The sequence below is a fragment of the Eptesicus fuscus genome, chromosome 16 (genome assembly GCF_027574615.1).
Source record: "Eptesicus fuscus isolate TK198812 chromosome 16, DD_ASM_mEF_20220401, whole genome shotgun sequence".
Lineage (NCBI taxonomy): Eukaryota > Metazoa > Chordata > Mammalia > Chiroptera > Vespertilionidae > Eptesicus > Eptesicus fuscus.
The window spans coordinates 1,179,001-1,185,000 of NC_072488.1; the positions used below are offsets into that span (position 1 = coordinate 1,179,001).

Sequence of the window (6,000 nt, forward strand, 5' to 3'; positions counted from 1 at the left end):
CCGTGCGCTCCCTTCCCCCTGCAGGCCGCTCTCTGAGCCCCGTGCCCTCCTGTTCCCAGGTGCTCGGTGGCCTGCTGGCCGAGACACGCTGCGGTGCCGGAGGCCTTGTCCCACTTCTCCACACGCGTGGCCGGGCATGAGGGGAGGAGCCCGCTGAGGCACCGCTGCACACGGGCACGCCTGGACCCGGCACGCCTGGACCCGGCACATCCGGACCCAGCACGCCTGGACCCGGCACACCTGGACCCGGCACATCTGGACCCGGCACGCCTGGACCCGGCACATCCGGACCCGGCACACCTGGACCCGGCACACCTGGACCTGGCACACCTGGACCCGGCACATCCGGACCCAGCACATCCGGACCCGGCACATCCGGACCCGGCACATCCGGACCCGGCACGCCTGGACCCGGCACACCTGGACCCGGCACGCCTGGACCCGGCACATCCGGACCCGGCACACCTGGACCCGGCACACCTGGACCCGGCACACCTGGACCCGGCACACCTGGACCCGGCACATCCGGACCCGGCACACCTGGACCCGGCACAGCTGGACCCGGCACGTCTGGACCCGGCACATCCGGACCCAGCACATCCGGACCCGGCACATCCGGACCCGGCACATCCGGACCCGGCACATCTGGACCCGGCACAGCCGGACCCGGCACATCCGGACCCGGCACATCCGGACCCGGCACACCTGAATGCCGGCACGCCTGGACACCAGGATTTGGCCAGAAGACAGTCCGTCTCCTCCTCCCCGGGCTTCTCAGAGGTAACTTGGCCTTTGGAGGGTTTGAATTGGCAAAGCTTCATTGCCGTCTTCTTAGTGCAGTGGTCGGCAAACAGTGGCTCGCGAGCCACATGCGGCTCTCTGGCCCCTTGAGTGTGGCTCTTCCACAAAATACCACGGCCTGGGCGAGTCTATGTTGAAGAAGTGGCGTTAGAAGAAGTTTAAGTTTAAAAAATGTGGCTCTCAAAAGAAATGTCAGTCGTTGTGCTGTTGGTATTTGGCTCTGTGGACTAAAGAGTTTGCCGACCGCTGTGTTAGTGGACTCGCAGGCCGTGGCCGGGGAAGACGGAAGGCCTACCAGTAAGTGCGTCTCCACACCACGCGAGCCACACCATAGGAGCCGTGGCCCAGCCCCGTCCCGGGACGACTGTGAGGCGGGACCTCGGCGCAGTGTGTGGTGTGTGTGCTGTTACGGTGACGTTTTGTAAAGATCCCCACGCAGGCCCTCACGCCCGGCTCCTCACAGCCTGGGAGCACGGTGCCGCGTGCCGGAGGCCAGGGAGCAGGGTCGGAAGGCCAGAGGGTGCGTCTGGGGCCTGACCGGCTCCTTGTTCATGGAGGGCGTGCGGGCTGGGCTCCTGGCCGTGCCGGGCGCTCCTCTGACTCGGAATCCAGGGACACAGACACGAGCCCTGCTCTCGGCGTGAGGGGCGGGGGGAGGGGACAGGCAGGGAGGGACAGGCCGATGCCACGGGCAGCAGGCAGCAGCAGGTGACACGCTGTGTTCCATGGCGTGTGGAGGAGAGAGAAAGGGCCGGGCGTAGCTTTAAATGGAAGGGGCTGGAAGGCGACGTTGACCATGGATTTAAGGAGCGTGGGAAGCTGGGAGTCGCTGTTTAGTGTCGGGAGCAGGAGTGTTGCAGGGAGAAGGAGGCAGGGCCGGGGCCGTGGCCCCACCACACCAGCGAGTGGGCGGGGCAGCGTCGGGGGCAGGGGGGGTACTGGGGGGGGCGTGGGAGCAGTGAGCCCGGGCGTGTCCTCAGGGCTCGCAGGAACCCCTTACCTGGCCTTGCCGATTCTCGGGGGAGCCGAGGTTTTACGATGGGAAGTGGGTGCAAGGGTGAAGCAGAGGAGGGACGGGATTTGCACCCACGTTCATGGCCTCACCCCAGCCTCTGCATTGGTGATAGCCCAGGCCGGGGGTGGCGGGGGGGGGGGGCGCGGGTCGGGGACAGTTAGAGGCCATTGGAGAGCTCCATTGACGCCCGGGGCGATTCAGACGACAGAGAGCGGGCCTGCTCCCCCGCGAGCCGAGGTGGGGAGTGTGGCCGTTCTGGGTGCGTCTGCGGATCAGCCTTGCGCTCCGGCAGATGGCGGCGTGGGAGGAAGTGTAGGCGGTGTCATGGGTTTCGGATGAAGCTGTCGCCGCCTGAGGTGGGCAAGCCTGCAGGTGGAGACGGTTTAGGCGCCAAGAGGGCGGGAGCCCCGTTCTGAACATGTCGCGTTTGGGACGACGGGACGCCCACCGGGAGGCTGCGTGGCGGATGCCCACGGGGAGGCTGCGTGGCGGTCGTGCCCACACGTGCGCTGGAGACCGTGGCCGGGCTGGGAGTCGTGGGTGACGTTTAAAGGGTGAGGTGAGATGAGGTCCCAGCGAGAGGGGAAGGGGGGAGGTCTGGGCCCTGGGCCCTTCCGCTTCCTGAGGTCCAGAAGCAAAGCCAGCAGGGGAGACCCAGGGGGAGCGGACCGAGAGGCGGGGTCCCGGAGTGTGGCTGTCGGGAGCCCCAGGAAATGGCCCCAGGCGGGCGGGGCGAGGAGCCGTGTCCCGATGGGCCGGGTGAGCGGGGGCCGGGCGCTGGGCGTTGGCGCCGCGCCTGCAGCTCAGCGGTGGCTTTGGCAAACACGGTGAGATGCCATGTGGGTTCGGCGGCTGCGGCAGCACGCCCAGCTGGTGTGGGTTTGGAGGGGAGGGTGGAGGGGAGCATCGGGACACGGATGGCTGCCACCGCTTCCGAGAGGGGAGCTGGGCAGGGGCTAAATGAGGCCACAGGATCGTGTTTCTTGGGGAGCGTTAGTCATTTATTTATTTATTTTTATTTTTAGACTAGAGGCCCGGTGCACGAAATTTGTGCACGGGGGGGGGGGGGTCGGGGGTCCCTCAGCCCGGCCTGCACCCTCTCCAATCTGGGACCCCTCGGGGGATGTCCAACTGCCTCTCGCAATCCGTGACCCCTGGCTCCTAACTGCTCACCTGTCTGCCTGCCTGATCGCCCCAAACCCTTCTGCCTGCCTTCCTGATCGCCCCTAACAGCTCCCCTGCCTGCCTGATCGCCCCTAACTGCTCCCCTGCTGGCCTGATTGCCCCTGATCACCCCTAACTGCCTCTGCCTCGCCCCGCACCCGGGACCCAGGATTCCCTCCTCCGGCCAGTTGCAGGCACCCAGACCCGGGCTGGCTTCGCCCGGACCAGCCGCAGCTGCAGGGGACCGTGGGTGGGCGGCTTGTCCCTCTCCCGGGCCACAGCCTGGCTGGTCCCCATTCCTCCCTCCCCATTGTTGAGTGTCTGAGCCATTACAGCGTGAGGGCCATTTGCATATTAGCTCTTTATTATATAGGACATATATTTTTTTAATACTCATTTTTATTGATTTCAGAGAGGTAGGGAGGGGGGGAGAGAGAGAGAAACATCAGTGATGAGAGAGAATCATGGATGGGCTGCCTCCTGCACGCCCCCCACTGGGGATCAGGCCCAAAACCTGGCATGTGCCCTGAGCGGGAGTCGGACCGTGACCTCCTGGTGCCTGGGTCGACGCCCACCCCCTGAGCCCCGCGGTGGGGCGTTGGCGGTATATGCACACTCCGGTGGGAATGACGGGGGCTCTGGGGGCCGAGGGTCGCCAAGAGAGGTTCTTGAGCGGAGAGAGAGGTGCGTCTGGCACAGGGGGGATGTGGACGCTGGGGGGACGCAGACAGTTCCTGGGGGGATGGACTGACGGACATGTGGGTGCCGGCCGGGGGCACTCACAGCAGGAGGCTGTGCGGTCTTCCGGCGGCTTCTGTTCTCTTCGTGAAATGGAAACAAAGTCATGGCAGAGGAGGGGGCTGACGGTTTCGGGGGGCGAGGGGAGGCGTGGGAAGTCCTCTGGAAAGAGGGCGCACAGAGGGGTCGCCTGGCAGCTGTAAGCGCCCCGGAAGCGGGGGGCCACGACTGGAACGCCCTCGATGTGTGAGTGTGTCTAGCTCAGGAGGTCAGGGGCTGCCGAACCCCGGGGCCAAGCAGAGGGGGCCCCGTGAGAGGCTGGTCCGAGGGGACCGCTGCTCAGGGCGCTCACTGCTCCGGGGGGCGGGGAGGAGGGGAGACATCCCCTGGGGTGTCAGGAGGTCACTGCAGCGCCCGGCGCAGCCCCTGCAGGCCCCTGGCGCTCAGCTGCCCCTCGCTCCCTCCCCCAGCCTGTCTGCAGCCAATGCCAGGCCTGCAGCAGCGCCGGCTCCCTCCTTACAGACTCGTGTGGGGGAGGCCGACCCACCGGACAGGGGCCTGTGGCGGGGCCTGCGCTGTTTCCCGGCGCTGAGGCTGACGGGAAGGTCTCCGTGGACGGAGCCACCGGCCCCTCGTCCTGTGGTCCAGGAGCGACGTCTGAGAGTTTTGTTTTGTTTTCCTCGAGTGAAGAACGTGATGAGTAAAAACAACAACAAACCTAAAGCAATCTCCGGAGAATCGGGCCTGGGCCTGACTCCGCCCCCGGCCGCGGCGTCTGCACAGCCCGCCGTCCCTGGCCCTGCCGCTCGGGTCCTTCGGCTCCGACCAGAGCGGAAACGGTCAGCAACCGCTCAGCTCTGGGCCTCGAGCGGCCGAGGGGTCGGCCAGCGATGCTTCCAGATTTCCAGGGGCCGTTCTGAGCTGCTGTGGCCGCAGGTTCCGTGAAGATAAAGCGTGAAAACCACATGTGTCTCCGTTGCAGTGTCTGTTTGTCACTTTACAGTCCTCGCTCCTTGTTCGTTTGGTTTGAGCGCCGGTCACTCTCTGTGTGCCGGGCGAGGCCCCGCCCTCTCGCCTCGGAGCCGGAGCCTCTCAGCGTTCCCACGCCCGCTGGAGCGGCCGGGAGGCCGAGGCAGGAGGACCCGCTCCCTGGGACGGGCGATGTCCGCAGACACACTGGGCAGCGGACATTCACCGCGCACCTGTCATCGGCAAGGTCACCTGTCTGTCATCTGCAAGGTCACCTGTCAGTCATCTGCAAGGTCACCTGTCAGTCATCTGCAAGGTCACCTGTCATCTGCAAGGTCACCTGTCATCAGCAAGGTCACCTGTCTGTCATCGGCAAGGTCACCTGTCTGTCATCGGCAAGGTCACCTGTCATCTGCAAGGCTGCGCGCTTGGGCCGTGAGGGAGGAACGAGGAAACGGGCGGTCTCTGCTTTAAGCTTTTCTCTGACTGCTGTGAACCTCGGAGGGTGTGGGCACAGGACACAGCCAAGCCGAGGCGACGGGGGCTCAGTGTGAGCGCCCCCTCCCCCCTCCCCACCGAGACCTGTGGTGCCTGCACAGGGAGGCGCGAGGCGAGCCTGAGCAGACAGACCCTCAGGCCACGTGGTCTGGACCCTCAGGGTCTGAGCCACAGCCGTGGACACCGTGGCGGGCGGTGACGGTGGAAAGCACACACACAGACGGGCGTGTGGGAGCCCCTCTGAGCAGGAGCCCAGGAGCCCGGAGAAGAGCCAGAACTCCCCTCCCGGCCCAGACCCTCAGGGCGTCCTGTGGGCGCAGGCGGCAGCGGGTCCTGCTCCTTCAAGGCTGAACAGCAGCCCCTGACGTACACGCACCTCTTCCCTGTCCGTCCGTCTGTCCGCCGACGCTGGGCGTGTCCGCGTCTCGGCCACTGTGACTGAGGCTGCGGTGGCCGCGGCACAGACGCCCGTTCCCGTTAGCGAGGTCGCTTCCTTTACATCACGCCGGGGGGCCGCGGGGTCGGCGGTGGGGCCGCGGGGTCGGCGGTGGGGCCGCGTCTAACATTTTGAGGAGACGCCAGGCCGTGCCGGCTCCGGCCCACAGACGGCGCAGGCGGGTCCCGCCCCACAGCCTCGCCAGCGCTGACGTTCTGTGTCGTCGTCGTGACGGTCGTGCCGACGGGTGAGGCGGTGCCGGGTGTGGTGCTGATTTGCGTGTCCCTGATGATGCGTGACGTTGAGCCGGGGCCGTCTGTCTGTCTGTCTGTTCAGTCCTTCGCCCCTTTTCCAGTTTGGCCACGTGAAGCCAGTGGGA

The 6,000-nt window shown here is 66.2% G+C and overlaps 1 protein-coding gene across 6 annotated transcripts in view; it reads left to right on the plus strand.

The window, feature by feature from the left end:
- RNF144A (ring finger protein 144A) overlaps positions 1-6,000 on the plus strand; it is a 52,777-nt gene that overhangs the window by 21,125 nt on the left and 25,652 nt on the right. The window contains exon 1 of one of the 6 annotated variants that reach the window (XM_054728345.1): positions 688-780. The exons of the other annotated variants lie outside the window; for them this stretch is intronic. The gene's annotated coding sequence lies outside the window, so the exon portion shown is untranslated. Of the gene's footprint in view, positions 1-687; positions 781-6,000 lie in introns of those variants that run through there. 6 annotated transcript variants of the gene reach the window in all.